The sequence below is a fragment of the Amblyraja radiata genome, chromosome 28, assembly GCF_010909765.2.
Source record: "Amblyraja radiata isolate CabotCenter1 chromosome 28, sAmbRad1.1.pri, whole genome shotgun sequence".
Classification (NCBI taxonomy): domain Eukaryota; kingdom Metazoa; phylum Chordata; class Chondrichthyes; order Rajiformes; family Rajidae; genus Amblyraja; species Amblyraja radiata.
The window spans coordinates 7407376-7425404 of record NC_045983.1 but is presented as its reverse complement, the minus strand read 5'-3'; the positions used below and the strand labels follow the sequence as shown (position 1 = coordinate 7425404).

Sequence of the window (18029 nt, the reverse complement as noted above, 5' to 3'; positions counted from 1 at the left end):
TCAAGTGGGGAAAGGGAAATGAAAGAAAACTGGAATAAAAACATGTGGGCATGTTCCATTAGCCAACGTCTTTTATTTTATAAATATTATTGGAGATACAGCATGGAAACGGGCCCTTCTGCCCACCGAGTTCATGCAAACCGTTCACACTTGTTCTATGTTATCCCACTTTCTCATGCATATTTCTTTTTTTAAATAAGTATATAAACATCTATGCAATACGATTGTCACTTTTTTTCACAATACATGGAGTGTTTAGACGACTTTTCCTGCATATAGTGTAGGAAGGAACTGCAGATGCTGGATAGACACAAAAAGCTGGACGGAGAGAAGGAAAGGCATATAGCTTCAGTTGTAGTATAGTAAATAAAAGGGAATTGCATTCATAATTCCACTTTGAAATTATAGAAACCTTTAAAGTTGATAAGCAAAAATACACCATTTATATTCTGCAATATTTAGCCATTGAGACTTAGTCCTGTCATTGTTCTTTTAATGACTATTTACTTTTGTTTTAGAGAATCGAGATAACATTGTGTGAAGTGTAGAATTTATTCTGTGGTTAAACTTTAAAAACAGTTCATTGATTTTATCTGATTGTAAGGCCATAGGTTTTTTGAATATACTTGGAAAGTTCATTGCTGTATCTTTAAGAGCGATATACGCATGCTGCAACTTAGAAGTAGAACAGGTTTTTATGAGGGCATAATTAAGTAGTAAAATCATGCTCTTAAGAAAAGAGTAGTATGATCTCTGACCCACAAAGTGTGAACGTCTGCTTTTCTACGCGGGGGGGGGGGCCCCACCGGATGTTTAACTGCAGTCACCAGTAGATATTAAGTGAGGATGTTACCAACACTCGAGGCCCTGAGTGAAAGGAGGAGGTTGAGCAGGCTAGGACTTTATTCCTTGGAGTGCGGGGGAATGAGGGGTGATCTTATAGAGGTGTACAAAATTATGAGAGGAACAGATCGGGTAAACCCCATGCATTCTAAAGAAAAGTGAAAATCTCATTGCATAGATTAGGTATGTTGCAAAGCCTACCTGAAGCGTCTTTGAAAATCTGCCGCTGCGGGTGTGCGCGATTTTGGCGCCGTTTAGAGGGGGCGGGTTTAAAACGCGATTTTCTCTAGGCTGTTCAAATCGAAGATGTTCAGCCTAGTTAATTATTAACGAAAAATCGCTGGAAGACCCCGTCGCAAAAGCTATTATTAGTTTTAAAGGCCTCGTATAATAGTTATAGTAGTTTAAAAATCAATCTCTAAACCCGCGACCGCCAGCAACCGCAGGGTCTCATAAAGCAGGCAACTGAAGGAAGGCTGTATATTTTTACATTAAAAAGGGCTTCTAAAGATCCCTTTATACAAAGTTTAATATTGCGAGTAGCTCATTTTGGGCCCACTATATCCCGCAGTATTTTTCTCGGCATTTGGGGCACAAATCTACCGCAATGTGAACGTTCTAAACCAGCGCGTTCCACAGGGACCCACTAGAAAGCTGATTTAAATGGGCATTTATTTACAGCAATTGAACACTAAATTCCTTCCATTTGGTCTATAAATTAATGTAAATGAGATTTAAAAATCATGTTTTATTGTGAATTATTTGTGAATATTATTTGGACATTTAGGCTATTTAAAAATGTTAATCATTTATTAAGAAATGGATAGATGTTTAGATCTAGTAATTGAAGTCTGAAATTAGCTACAATTAGGTAACTAACTAATTATATGCTTTAATTTCAGGTCATCCAAGTAAGATTATTTTATATTTGTTTCAGAATGCTTCAATCTATGATAACTGAAAATTTCATTCAGTTCTCTTAATTTTTAAGAAAGTTATGGGCTTTTGACTGTTCACGATCACAGCTTTTTTGTTATGTCCATAGAAAATCAATAGGGAACAAGATGCTCATTTCCGAGTATGAAAATGGCCATAACTTTTTAAATACTTGAGATATGAAAGTGAATTAGGTGTCAAATTAAACTTATTTTTATGCTTTATCTGATGGGATAAATTACAGACTTGATTTTTTAAATCTCAAAATTTTGTAACATTGCTACATAGATGTTTATATACTTTGCCCAGAGTAGGGGAACTGAGAACCAGAGCACGTAAGTTTAAGGTGAGGGGAGAAGGATTTAATAGGAACCTTAGGAGTAACCTTTGTACACAAAGGGCGATGGGTGTATGGAACGAGCTGCCGTAGGAGGTAGTTGAGGCAGGTATTATCATTGCATTTAAGAGACATTTGGACAGGTGCATGGATAGAACTGTTTTAGAGGGCTATGGGCCAAGTGTAAGGCAGATGGGACTAGTGTAGATGGGGCAAATTGGGACGAAGGCTTGTTTCAATGCTAAATGGTTCTTGAGAAGTGGGAAGCATGTGCGATTTATTAAAATTACACTGTCAAACTGCGACTACATTTGTGTGGATTCAGCTTCAGCGGGGCTATTTGGACACAGCCTTTATTGAAGATAATAAATAAGAATTTAAAATCTGTTGTATTTGCGTATGGGAGATTTAACAGTTCTCGAAATAGCATGTCAGTTTAAATAAAGAAGGGACACAAGAGACAGCAGATGCTAGATCTTATCGACAAACAAAGTGCTGGAGGAACTCAGAGGGGCCCTGATCTGAAACGTCATCTGTTCATTTTCACCAGAGATGCTGCCTGACCTGCTGAGTTCCTCCAGCATTCTGTTTGTGATCAGTTGTAATAATGTGGCGCAATATTTTTTTTTGTTGAATGTGAAAAAAGATTCTGTAGTTTAAGCACTCAATTGTTTTCACATCAAGCCAATTACTAAACTTTATTTTCACATATACCAAGGTACAGTGAAATTGTTTTTTGCATACAGTTGAGTAAAAGTATGTCTGAAGATGGGTCTCGACCCGAAATGTCACCCATTCCTTCTCTCCAGAGATGCTGCCTGTCCCGCTGAGTTATTCCAGCTTTTTTGTATCTACGGTTTAAACCAGCATCTGCCATTCCTTACTAAACTTTACCAGTCATTTTCATTAGATTTGGGGAAGTTTAAGTGAATAGATTATTACTATCTGTAACTGATCAGATGCAGTTTATTACTGACATACTTGCAATGTAATTCAAAGAATAACGCATGATGAAAGATCAGAAATTAAAAAAATATATGGACACGTGCTGGAAATATTCAGTAGTCAGTAGAAATCTATGAAGAGGAAGAACAAGTTAATGTTTCAACGACCTTTCATCAGCGTGGGCCAGGTGAGAAAATAAGTGAGTTTGAAGTTGTGACGAGTGGGGAGAACAAAGGGAAAGTTTTGTGGAGGCCAAGGTTGACGAGGTGATATAGTGTTTTTGGAGCTATCTGGTTAATAGATTAATGAGAGCAATCAGAGAGAGAAAAAACAATCAAAGAATATGCCGGAATTTGGGTGCTGTAAGATATCCAATTAATCAGCATTTGTAGAGCAAAGGAAACTGAGCAAAGGTATCTGGTCTTCCACTTTCAGTGGCAAACACGAATGGCTGGTTATATTAATTGAAAGCCTTGTGTTACCTGAATCCACCCAAGGCATTACCCTAACACAGGTGTTCCCTTTGTTCTCTCTGCTCCCCCTCCCCACCACAGTTTTGAACTGTGTGCAAAAAGGAATTTCACTTTACCTCGGTATATGTGAAAATAAGGTGCTATTGAACCATCTGCAGTTACTAGTTTCTACAGTCGTCATTAACCTGTGAAGCATAAACCATCTAAACATTTTTGATGCAGTCATTACTCCACATTGACGGGCAGAATCAAAATAGAGCAGGGCTTTCTGTTCCTTCTGTCTAAGTGGAAAGCTTAATTCAATTTTATGAAGGAAGATGCTGTGAGGGTTTAACATGTTCTGGGGTACAATTTGTTAAATTTCTTTTAAATTGTGAGCACAACTTAAGTTTTAACTTTTAATAATTTTGTAGATTACAACTGAATCTTTTCTGTTAAAACATAATTATATTTATATTTCTGACTCGCAAACGACAAGTAACTGACTTAAAAGTGAAATAACAGTGAACTGCAGATGCTAGTTCATACCAAAGGGAGACACAAAAGGCTGGAGTAACTCCGCGGGTCAGGCAGCATCTGTGGAGGACATAGACCCACTGAGTTACTCCAGCATTTTGTTTCTGGGGAAGGAGGCTGTTGTGTGTTATATTTCTTAAAATTGAAAAATTCAACATTGAACTTTCCAATTTTAAGCTGCCTCTCTATTCCTCCCATTTATACCTCCAAGAACCCCCTCCCTGTCTCTTCATCTCTATCCTTTGTCCAACAATTTGCCTCTCAAACAACCCCCTCACATGTGTTAATCTATTACCGGCCTTGCTCTGTCCTGCCCCTTCTCTCTCCTACCTTTCCCCGACCCGCACAGTCTAAGGAAGTGTTCTGGCCCGAACCGTTGCTTCTCCATTGCCTGATCCGCTGAGTTACACCAGCACTTTGTGTCTATCTTTGACTTGAGAGTAAAGACTTCTGATACAAGCAGAGAAACCATAAAATCATCAGTTGCAAATGAAAGGAGGCCATTATTCTTTAACACAATAGTGATTAAATATAGCGGCAGCGCTGTGATTGATAGAAACAACAAGCATGCTAAGAATTATACCAAGAATGTGCAGAAAGCATGCTAGGAATTATACCAAGAAAAATGATCTAGGTTAAAGGAAAGAAAAAGATCCAGCAGCGATGATTGAAAAATTAACTACAAATTTGGTAGGAAGGATGAGTTTATATGGATTTTTAAAGATTGAGGCGGAAGCAGTGAGGCTGAAGGTTTCAGAAGGCAGGTGTATGCTGGCATGCCAACATTAGTAGGATGGAGGGAGGAGCATGCACTGAAAGTCATTTGGAGGTCTGAAAGGTGCTGAAAGGAATTCAACCATGGAGCAAGTTGTGAAAGTTGATGAGGTGAGCCAGCCCAGGTTTTAAGTGTAAGCATGTATTGGAAATGAGAAGTGTGAAAAGTACTCAGAATGACTGCCTTCTGAGAAATATTGAATGTTCTTCAGTCTTCATTTATTAACTTTGTATTAACCTGTAAAATATTAACCTGTATAATATGTCTGTACTATATTAACCTGTATAATAACCTTTCAAGAAAGATTTAGATTTAGCTCTTGGGGCTAAGGGAATCGAGGGATATGGGGAAAAAAGCAGGAACGGTTTACTGATTTTGGATGATCAGCCATGATCATATTGAATGTGGTGCTGGCTCGAAGGGCCGAATGTCCTACTCCTGCACCTGTTTTCTATGTTTCTGAATATGCCCCCAAAAATTCCAAATGCTTTACAAATGTATTTTGCTCAGCGATTTAGTCAGGTGATGCACTCCCACTCAAGTGGAATTTACCTATATTCAGAAAGAAATATAAACTGCAAATACTGTAAATTTAAAACAAAAATCTGATCAGGCAAAAGTCAGTATGTATTGAAATAGAAATAAGAGTGGGCCATTTAGCTCCTCGGGCTTTTTTCTGCCATTCATTGAATTCATAAATAATTCCTTATTTAAATACCAATAACACCATTTGCCCCTAAGTAGCTTTGCTAACAAATCTATCAGCCCTGGATTGAAAGTTAACTAGTTATCACAAATGTTTGCTGAAGCATGTGGCAAACATTTTGCTGCCTCCCTTGTGTATAAAATCATGAGGGGAACAGATCGGATAGCTGCACAGAGTCTCCTGCCCAGAGTAGGTGAATCGAGAACCAGATGACATAGGTTTAAGGTGAAGGGGAAAAGATTTAATAGGAATCTGAGGGTTAACCTTTTCACACAAAGGGTGGTGGGTGTACGGAACAAGCTGCCAGAGGGGATAGTTGTTTCTTAAATGTTCCTGTCCAACGTTTAAGAAACATGTGGATAGGAACATGGATAGGACAGGTTTGGAGGGGTATGGACCAAATGCAGGTAGGTGGGACTAGTGTAGCTGGGACATGTTGGCCAGTGTGGGCAAGTTGGGCTGAAGGGCCTGTTTCCACACTGTATCACTATGACTCACCACCACTCCATTTGAGTCAAAGCACTTCTTTCCTTTGCTCCTGAAAACTGAAAAGTTAGAGTCTGTTCCAATTTGTCCCTCAGACGTGTGTAGGAAGGAACTGAAGATGCTGGTTTGTACTGAAGCTGGATACACAATACTGGAATAACTCAGTGGGTCAGGCAGCTTCTTTGTAGAAAAGGAATTGGTGACGTTTTGGGTCGAGACTCTTCTTCGGACTGAAAGATGGCGATGACCTCAGGAAGGGAGTGTCCATAATTGTTGGCTGGGGATGTAGCAATGACAGGGATACAAGGAACAGTGGAACTAGTAGAACGACTAGGGTGGGGGAAGGAGGGAGAGAGAAAGAGAAGGGGGGAATTGTAGGAGCTACTTGAAATTAGAGAAATCAACGTTTATACCTCTCGCTCAAACTTATCCGCTCATGGAAGTAATATTTCTCCATCGGTTCCTTTTTAGTATCTTAAACACAAACAAATCGCACCTTCCCCATCTAAATTCAAGGGAAAGTTTGCGTAATCGTTCGTGTATTTGAAGTGAATAAATATTTATCCCAAGATGGGGTACCTAGAAGAGCTCTCAGTGAGTGATCTAGCCAGGGCTTTGCAAAGCTGCAATGTGACCTATGACCTCTTGTATTGTCAGCCTCTGGACACACAGGCCAATGATTCATTAGCCCTTGTTTCATGTCCTGTTGACGTCTTAATGACATTTTAATGATCTTCATACGTAGATACCCACTCCCCATGGTTTTTCTTTGATCATTTGTAATTTTCAATTATTGCTGTTAGGAAAGCACTCTGTTTTATAGTGGGAGACCTTGTAGTTCTTTTTTGTTTAAATCCGTTGTTTTTATTTAGTCCTACACTTAATATATGAATAGCTCTTTGCAATTTTATGCTTTGATTGTTTTGTGGGCAGCACAGTGGCGCAGCTGGTAGTACTGCTGTGTCACAGCGCCAGAGACCCGGGTTCGATCCTGACCTCTAGTTCTGCCTGTGTGGAGTTCGCACGTTCTCCCTGTGATCAAGTGGGTTTTCTCCGGGTGCTCTGGTTTCCTCCCACATTCCAAAGCCATGCAGGTTTGTAGGTTAATTGGCCATAGTAAATTGACCTTGATATGTAGGGAGTGGATACAAAAGTGGGATAATATAGAACTGGTGTGAATGATCAATGGATGCTGTGGACTCGGTGTGCTGAACGACCTGTTTCCATGCTGTTTTTCTAAATTAAACTAATTACTGGCATTGCTGATGACGCCTTTTTATTTGTATCATTGGCAAACTTGGTTATGTGGTTTTGTATGGAGAAGAAGCTTGAATGCACTGAATTCTCAGCCAAATAAACTTGCCAAAAATAATTACATTATTTAACATTTATTTTAATATTATTTGTTTATCAGAAACGGGGTTTCCTTTTTAGAAAGATTGGGGAAGGATGTCTTGACCATAAAAATGTAAAATTTAAACAATGTTGCAAAATTTCCCGTTTAACAAAAACATAACAAAAATACTATTACTTCCAGTTTTTCTCTTGCCCATTCAGAAAAATCTTATTATTCAAGCTCTTTTTGGTTAGAAATGCTATTAAAGTTGGACTATCTTTTGATATATCAGTCCTATTCCTTCAAACTGTGATTGATAAGGAATGGAAGCGTTTGCCCTTAAAACGCCTTCCTTTACCTGCGTTCTTATCCTTTTCTTCGATATCCAGGGTAAGAATGAGCATACTTCTGGTAAGTAGGTCATGAAGACTAATGTGTTTTTATCATTGGTTTAGATAAAGTACTTGATTAATACATGTTGTAATTTATGCGCTTTGGTATCTCGTATACTTGAGAGTCCAGGTTGGGGAATGGTTAGGGGTTAGTGGGGGTGGGGTGGGGGGGGGGGAAGTATTAACGGGGATTTGTAAGGCAATTATTTTTATTGCAAAGAACGGGAGGTGCCTGGAACGCACTGCCAGGGGGAGGTGGCAGAAGCAGGGAGGGTAGAAAACCTTCAGAAGCATTTGGACAAGCACCTGATCAAGCAGGAATAGAGGAATTCCGACCATTTGCAGGCAGATGAGATTAGTTAGATTGCCACCATTATTGGCACAGACACAGTCGACTCAAGGTGGGCTCCTGTTTCTGGGCTGTACCGTTCCATGCAAATCCAAAGATTATTTTTAAGACCAACTATTTGTTTTTGAGTAATTTTTACTTTTGCGAAAAACACAGATTTGAATAAATATTTTCACTTTCCAATTTACACTCATTTTCCTGTCCCATCAGTACAGCTTTAAATAAAGTTCAAACATCTTTTCTGGGGGGCGGGGGTGTTTTTTTTTGTTTAACATCCCACTCAGTTGTTTTCTTGTTGCATGAAATAGCTGTAAGTACATCTGTATGCCCAGGGGGAATTAAATGGAAAGTTCCCCAGCCACAACCGTTTGCAAAGCAGGGTACCTGGTCCTAAAAATAGCAAGCTGCAAAATAAACTGCTCAGTTGACCGATGTTGTTCATCACAGGATTCTGAGGTTATTTTTAGTTATTGTCAACTTCTGAAGTTTAAAATATGTGGATTTCCAAAAGATGTGTGTGTGGGAGTGGGATTTGAATCTTGGTATTTTGTTTTTATTAGTAGAGCATTCATTTCATTAATGAACTGATCTACATGAATCTTTTACAAAATATTTAATTGAATCCCAAGTCATTTTATTTGATAAAACTTCAACTTTGCAACACATTAGCTTATTACATAATTATCAGAATCATTAGTGCTTATTTTGCATATCTCAAGTCATCACTTGTTAAATTAAGATCCAAATGCTGGAGTAACTCAATGGGTCAGGCAGCATCGCTGGAGAACATGGATTGGTGACATTTCGAGTCAGGCTCTTCCTCCGACCCAAACTGTCATCCCAAGAGGACCCGACCTAAAACGTCACCTATCCTTGTTTTCCAGAGATACTGCTTGGACCCACTGGGGTACTTCTGAATTTTGTGTCTTTCTTTGGTAAACCTTGATCATCGTCTTCTTTCATCTGTGTTTTCTCACCTTATCCGTCCATGTCTCTGTCTCCTTCTCCCCTGACTCTCTGACAGGTCTGAAGAAGGTTCTTGACCCGAAACCTCGCCCATTTCTTCTCTCCAGAGATGCTGCCTGTCACATTGAGTCATTCCAGCATTTTGTGTCTATCGTGTAAACCAGTATCTGCAGTTCCTTCCTTCACATTTCGTCTGCAGTTCCTTATTATTACGTTTATTAAATTGAGCTTTGGCATAAGGATTATCTGCAGTAAATTGTTGTGTTCAAAATGAAAATCCAGAAACGTGCTTTCTCGGGACTCTCCAGTTGTGTACTGCAAAGCATTGAGAGTAAATCGACACAACGTGTAGCGTTAACATTGTTTGTAAGAATGTTAGTAATCTACAACTGTGCATAATGATTTCTCCTGTTGCTGATTTTGTAATTGATTAAATAATTTTCCCCAAACGTTTTAACCTTAGTACCAAGATGTAGAATTGTGCCCGTAATTCTTTACTGGGCATGATGTTGCTTTCAACTGTGAGATAGGAAAGGGAAGGAGAATTAAGAGCCTGTCCCACTTGGCCGTCATTTGAGTCTCATTTGTGCGTCATATGTAAAATAGATCGACACATCGTTACGCGCGAAAATCACGCGTCATCATGCCATCTGGTGCGCTTGACGTCATTAGAATACCCTGCAGCACGCGGCGACACATGGTTACGCATGGTGACGTAACCATGCGTCACCACGTGATACTCGTGAGACGTCGGGACGCAGCGTGCGACGCCTATGTGTCAGCGTGAGTACCCAATGGGGTAGCGTGCATACGCGATACGTCACGCAGGTGGCGCGCGAGGATTTTGTACAGGACAAAATCCTGGAGCGCCGCGCGATACCGCGGGCAACTCCACACTCCTCCACGCCTCTCCATGCGCTGTCCCATGCTACCCACACGCTACCTGTGCGTCACAACACGTCGACCTATTTTACATATGACGCGTAAATGAGGCACAAATGACGGCCAAGTGGGACAGGCCCTTTAGTCAGGTGACTACCTGTGGGAAGCTGTTCCAGATTTTAATGTTATAAAAGCATTGAATCTACAGCACAAAGCTGTTGTGTTGAGATTTATGTTAATTAAAGAAAATGTGTTTACATGACATTTTTGAAAGAACTTCATATGATATTGCACTTTACATGACCCCTGGAATGATTGCAAGCAGGCGGGTTACTGTTATAATGAGTTCAGCAGACAATTTCTACTCAGCAAATTCTGTGAACTTGTGTAGGAAGGAACTGCAGATGCTGCTTTATACCGAAGATAGACACAAAATGCTGGAGTAACTCAGCGGGACAGGCAGCATCTCCGTAGAGAAGGAAAGGATGACGTTTCGGGTTGAGACCCTTGTTGATCTAAACCCGAAACGTCACCTATTCCTTCTCTCCAGAGATGCTGCCTGTCCCGCTTAATTACTCCAGCATTTTGTGTCTAGGTTCAGTGACTTAGTGTTCTTCTGATGCTCTGCTGCTGTTCAAGGCTGATTCACTTGATAGCGTAGCTGCCCCTCAAAACTGGCACAGTTTTGTGTGTGTTATTTGGAACCCTTAGATTTTCAGCGCAATGGTAATTGTGTGCTTCCTCATAAGGTCATAAGTGATAGGAGCAGAATTAGGCCATTCGTCCCATCAAATCTAAACCACCATTCGATCATGGCTGATCTATCTCTCCCCGTAACCCCATTCTCCTGCCTTCTCCCCATAACCCTTGACACCCGTACTAATCAAGAATCTTATCTATATCTGCCGTAAAAAATATCCATTGATTTGGCCTCCACAGCCTTTTGTGGCAAAGAATTCCACAGATTCACCACCCTCTGACTAAATAAATTCCTCCTTATCTCCTTCCTAAAGGAATCTCCTTTAATTCTGAGGCTGTGACCTCTAGTCCTAGACTCTGCCACTAGTGGAAACATCCTCTCCACATCCACTCTGTCCAAGCCTTTCACTATTCGGTAAGTTTCAATGAGGTCCCTCACTGCATGAATTCCTGGCCAAGGAAATGACGAATGGTGTTTTGTGATAGGAAGTTCAGTCCTGCTTGTGAGCTAGCCACCCAGGAAACCTCAGGAAATGAGGAAAAGCTACCCTGTGGTAAATCTAATATCCAATGTTTGTGTATTTGAGCATTTAAATGTGAAAATCAAACTTTACTGTCTTACGATAAACAGCTGCATAAAATTAAAGGTAAATGATAGACACAGTAATGATGCACCAGTCGTCATCATAATCTATCTGATTATGTATGTACTTAATGATCAAAGGGTTCTGAACTGTTGCAATATTCCCCTTTTTTTGTGAGTAACCTCCGATAGGAGAGGCCACTAATTGCAGGTCCTTTACCAGGCTTCAGAATAGACTGGTTGATATCAGTAGCTTTCTCTTGAAGTGGTTCAAGAAAAAAAATGGGATGCTGTACCATTATTTCCTCTCAGTTTGACCTGATTTAACACAATGTCCTTCTTTTTCCCTTTGCTGGAATCATTCAGTCGCCAGGAAGCATTTGTGTAAATATAGAGTTAATGCTTCAGTTTAAGACCCCTCAATTGTCAGTTCAATCTCAGATGGTTGTCTCTTGTTTGTGTAATGTCAACTGCCTCTATTGAATGGCAAACTTAAGACCTTTTTAGCTCCATTATTGTGGCATACTGGTGTACCAGGCAGTGTTATTTTGTCATTTAGGATGTTAATATACTTAAGTTCCACAGAGTAAATGTCCCTTCCAATGGGAAATGTTATGATCCTATATGTTGGTATATAAAAAGGGGAATTTATAAGGAATGGCCACAACAGGATCAAATAAAGCTTAAAAGTTGATTAAAAAAAAAATTCTACACAGGATGTGATTGAATAACATGTCAACAGTTCAAATATTGGTTCCCATTTTGTGGTGATCTCAGCGGTATCTTCCAAAATTATTAAACTCGTGTTTTTGAACAGCTGGTTATTTAAGAAATCATTTCAGTGAAAGTATTAAATTGTGTTTGAATTATTTATTAAACTGGATGTTTAGAATTTATGTGACAACATTTTTGGACTGTCACATTATAAGATCCAATTAATGATAAGTAGTAGACAATCTCTAAAATTACACATGAGGATAGGAATAGGGGTAGGAGTGTTAACCTTGTCGTTCCCCATTTTTAAAATCACATCTAATCAGTAGAGTTGCAGCCTTACAGAACTCACAGCGCTAGAGACCCGGGTTCGAACCCGACTACGGGTGCTGGCTGTACGGAGTTTGTACGTTCTCCTCTTGAATGCATGGGTTTTCTCAGTTCTTTGGTTTCCTCTCACACTCCAAAGGCGTACCGGTTTGTAGGTTAATTGGCTTAGTATAAATGTAAAATTGTCCCGCGTGTGTGTTGGATAGTGTTAATGTGCAGGAATCGCTGGTCGGTGGGGACGGTGGGCCGAAGAGCCTGTTTCCGCGCTGTATCTCTAAACTAAACTGATAATAAACTCATAATTATAAAAATCACCTAGCATCAGCCATTTCAATTGAATAAATAAACGTGGATTGAATTTTGAGATTTGTATTGCTTTTAAAATGTCTTTCTTTTGATTACTTTCGTCTGTGTGGGGCTTGCCTTTACTTGCAGCTAATGTTTAAAAATGTTAATCTATGAGTAAATCTACATCCTGTGGTAGTTAAATTGCAAACACATTGCCATTTATGGCACTAAACCACTATCTAATGGGGAACAACAGAAAGGGCAATATTGTGCAGTACATAATGATGGTGTAAATCCTTTAAAAGTGTTTTTTTTTTTAAACTAATGTCTGCCATTTTAACATTGCAGTTAAAAACAAATTTGGATTTCCTGCCACTGACACTAAATACATTAGGTACAAGGCTGTTGGCACCTTATCTATGCCCCCCTATAAGGTCACTCATCAGCCTCCTCGCTCCAGCAGAGGAAGCCCAAGTCTATCTAACCTCTTATTATTCAAGCCCCCCCCCCAGTTCTGGTAACATCCTCATGAATCTTTTCTGCACCCTTTCAAGCTTAAAGACATTCTATCTACAGTTAGGTGAGCAGATGATCCCTACAATACTTGTGTTGTCTCACCAACGACTTGCAAAGTGATAAAAGCATTTGGCACACTTGCCTTCACCACCTTGTCTGCCTGTGTCACTAATTTCAGCGAACTATGTTTAGTTTATTTTCAAGTGGAACGAGATACAATGAAAAGTGTTTTTGTTGCGTGCTATCCAGTTAGTGGAGAGACAATACGTGATCACCATCGAGCCGTCCACAGTGTACAGATACAGGGTAAAGGGAATAACGGATGGTGCAGGTCCAGTAGTGTCCGATTAAAAATAGTCCAAGGGCCTCTAATGAAGTAGATGGTAGTCAGGACCACAGTAGTTGTTGATAGGATGGTTTAGTTGCCTGATGACAACTGTACCTGTACTCCCTGATCTCTCTCATCTACACACTCTCAGGCCCTGCTATTTACTCTGTAAATCATGCTGTGGTTTAACTTACAAAAATGCAACACTTCATACTTGTCAGAGTTAAATTCCATCTGCCATTTCTTGGCCTGCTTCCCCAGATCATCTAAATCCTATTGTAATCTTAGATTACCTTTCTCACTGTATGGTACACAACCAATTTTGGGTGTAATCCAAAAATATGCTAACCTTGTTAACAAAAGGGAGCCTATTCTTCCCCTAGTTACCCTTTAATATGTTTTAGGTGTATTATTGTCATGTGTATCAAGGTATAGTGAAAATATTTGTTTTGCATGGTTTGTAATCAAAGCAGATAACACTATACAAAGTGCACTTCTATCTACACTTGTCGAATCTATTGGGATTCTCCTTTGCCGTATCTGCCAAAACTACAACTCTTGTCATCCTCAAGGGATTTGGTTGATCCCAGCTGCCTGTACCTGACATAAGCCTCCTTTTTCCTGACCAGTGCCTCCATATCCCTCCTCATACCGTCCCCAAATCATGCCAGCCTTGTCCTTCCAAGATTAATTCCCAGTATGGTGGGAGTGTCATATGCTGAGAGAATGGAGCAACTGGGCTTGTGCACTCTGGAGTTTAGAAGGATGAGAGGATTCTCATTGAAACATATAAGATTGTTAACGGTTTGGACACACTAGAGGCAGGAAACATGTTCACGATGTTGGAGGAGTCCAGAACCAGGGACCACAGTTTAAGAATAAGGAGTAAGCCATTTAGAACAGAGACGAGGAAACACTTTTTCTCACAGAGAGTGGTGAGTCTGGAATTCTCTGCCTCAGAGGGTGGTGGAGGCAGGTTCTCTGGATGCTTCAAGAGAGAGCTAGATAGGGCTCTTAAAATAGCGGAGTCAGGGGATATGGGGACAAGGCAGGAACGGGGTACTGATTGGGGATGATCAACCATGATCACATTGAATGGCAGTGCTGGCTCGAAGGGCCAAATGGCCTACTCCTGCACCTATTGTCTATTGTCTATTGTACCTCACTCCAACAGGAACATGCTGTCCTTGAACTCTCCCTATTCACTTTTAAAAGCTTTGCACTTCCGAACGTCCCTTTACCTGTGAACAAGCACTCCCAATCAACCGTTGGAAGTTGCTGTATAATAAGGTCATGTGATAGGAGCAGAATTAGGCCATTCGGCCCATCAAGTCTACATCGCCATTCAATCATGGCTGATCTATCTCCCCCTCCTAACCCCATTCTCCTGCCTTCTCCCCATAACCCCTGACACACGTACTAATCAAGAATCTATCTATCTCTGCCTCAACAATATCCATTGACTTGGCCTCCGCAGCCTTCTGTGGCAAAGAATTCCACAGATTCACCACCCTCTGACTAAAGAAATTCCTCCTCATCTCCTTCCTAAAGGAACGTCCTTTAATTCTGAGGCTATGACTTCTAGTCCTAGACTCTCCCACCAGTGGAAACATCCTCTCCACACCCACTCTAGCCAATGCCTTTAATATTTGCCTTGCCCCAAATTAGGACCAACTGATGAGTAATAAATTGCAAAGATTATATGGTCTGCTGCAGATGAATGAGATGGAACGTTGAGTACCTTTAAAGTGATACGTAAATGAGCTTTTATACCTTGATATCTGGTTTATCAGAGAGCCAAAACAATGTGCACCCCTTTCTCCTTCACTGTGTGGAATTTGGCACAGTTGCGATTACTCTTTCTCTTTAACAATCAGATAGAATGTGGAGGTAAATGTTAGAATACGTAATTTATTGACGACTATGTGGAGAAAATTCACTGGAGGCAAAACAATGAAGAGAGGGCTAAAAGTCAAGAGAAATTATAACTTGTAGGATTAAGGCCACGTATTTTCAAAAGTTAATTCTTAGTAGAAGTAAGTTATTTGCAGTAATTAAAACTTGTTTTGTTATGAAAAGCACACATACTTGAATGGAAAAGTCCTATTTTAAAAAATGTGCTTAGTGGGCAAGTATGACAAATTCACACCCTATCTGATTGACTACTGAGTTCTGGAGGAGCAGAACAATGTTCACAGGTAACTAAACATGGAGCTGGTGAGAATTGCTGTTCAACTTACTCCTGAATAATGGGGATGTTGCCAGGTGTTGAGGTCGGGAGAGATGGGGGCAGGCCAGGACATTATTCCTTGGAGCGTAGGAGGATGAGGGGTGATCCTTTATAGAGGGATATCAATCATGAGGGGAACAGGTAGAGTGAATGTACAGATACTTTTTCCAAGCGTTGGTAAAAACAAGGGGACATAGGTTTAAAATGAGAGGGAAAGTTTTTCACACAGGGTATACAGAACAAGCTGCAGAGGAGGTAGTTGAGGCAGGTACTATAACAACATTTAAAATACATTGGAACAGGTACATGGTCAGGAAAGGTTTAGACGGACGTGAGCCAAATGCGGGCAAGTGGGACTAGTGGAGATTGGGCATCTTGGTTGACATAGGCAAGTTCAGCTGAAGGCTGTTTCAATGCTGTATGACTCTGACACTATAACTGAAAGCCCTTCCTGCTTTTCTTTACAAAATCTGGCCTATTAATATCAGTTACAGCCTATTGAATTCTATACATCTCTTTTTTAAGGAAGGCATTATTACTGCAAGGGAAAGGAATGTTTATTCTTTATGAAAATCTTCTGTTCCACCAAGTTAACTCAGGGACACTTTGAAGGACAAACAAGTATTTTTCATGATGTTCCCAAACTCACTCTTGCCACAGCTCATTTGTTGCTGAAATCTTCAACGATGTGTTTGTATCTGTAAACTTGGTTATTCCAATACTCTTACGATAGCTTGCCTGTGGACTTCTTGTACGAGTCTGAGAATTTCCAACTCTTCATCCATTATACTTGTGCTTGTTGACCTACAATCTTTATCTTTTCGCATGCCCCCGCAGCCTCACTCCTGCTGTCTGTGACATCTTGGCACCCAGAGAGTGTTGCCCTGATTATACATTCCTCCAGTTCTGGCCCCATGAGCATTCCTGACTTTAATTAGGTGTGATATTAAACCACAAAATCTGCTGGAAACCTCATATAAAACATGTACGAGCAAAGCTGGCCAAGGAGCATTGCAGTCCTGGGAAGAACAAGGCACATTCTGAATCACAAAGCGCTGAACATTGTTTATTGTTCACGTACTGCCATATTTAAATTACTGTGGGGAGGTATGGGGTAACACTTACAAAAGCACCCAACATCCATTATGCATACTGCAGAAAAGGGCCATAAGGATAGTTCATAATGTAGGATTTTGAGAGCACACCAACTCTCCGTTTTTAAAGTCAAATACCTTGAAGTTTATGGACCTAGCAGAATTTAATACTGCACAAATAATGTATAAAGCAAGAAATATTTACTACCAGGTAATATACAAAGTTTAATTTAAAGAAACTTTGTGTTTGTGCAACTATGAAGAGTATGTGTATTTCAATCTGGGGTGAAATTGTGGAATGATTTGGATGTGGAACTCAAGCAAAGCACAAACTTTACTCAGTTTAAGAAGAATTGGAAAAAAATTATTTCCCAGAGGTATAAGAATGAGGAAGGGCTGTGATGACTGTTAAGTTTTAGTTTATTGACACAGTTTGATATTCACGTTGTACATTGAATTTGGATAATAGTTTATAAACTGTATATATATATGTTTGCATGTGTGCATATGTGTGTATATATGTATGTATGTGGCTTATGTACGGATATATGTATGTATATATGTTTTTGTGTGTGTGTGTATATATGTAGATGAGATAAAGTTTGTGAATTAATTGGTGAGTAGCGGTGAAGGGGTAGGAATAAATTAGTGTATACTTCCTCCTACTACTTTTTGATTTAATTTGTAATGTTTATGAGAAGTTATTCAGTGAGGTGTATAGGTTCATTGTTCATTTAATTTTATTGTTATTTTGCTTTGTTTTTAACTTTTTGTTTTACATGTTTGAAATAATATATACTACTACTAATTGCTCTGCTGTCTTGCCAGCAACTATGCTTAATCTCTCTAATTCCCTGCCTAAACTCCACACCATTCTCCATCCATTAAAGGACAAAACCCACATTTGATAAGTCTTTGCTCATCTGTCCTGATCTTTATGTGAGTTGGCATTAAACAAATATTTATTTGGTGTGGAGATTTTCCTCGTTCGAGCTTGGGGATGATTAATTACAATTGGCATGCAACACCAATCAACATTGGTGCTTGTTTAGAGACTGAGAGACTTTACTGATTAGTATTGAGTTATGGACAGTTTTGTTGTGTGAGCTTGTGCCCACCAGGCATTGAACTGAAACTATCAAAACCGGTTCAGTTGGCAGCAGAAATGGAAGATTAATGTGACAACCATCTTGAAAAATTACAATTATCACTCTAAGCAATCTTTCCATTGTTCATGGAATTATATAATATTTGCACCAGAAAGTGCAATGTTAAATAGGTTTCAATTTAAGTCGCATCTGTATA

General features: G+C 39.8%; 1 protein-coding gene across 9 annotated transcripts in view; it reads left to right on the top strand.

Moving 5' to 3' along the window:
- ksr1 (kinase suppressor of ras 1) overlaps window positions 1-18029 on the top strand; it is a 156109-nt gene that overhangs the window by 62494 nt on the left and 75586 nt on the right. The gene's annotated exons all lie outside the window — the stretch shown is intronic.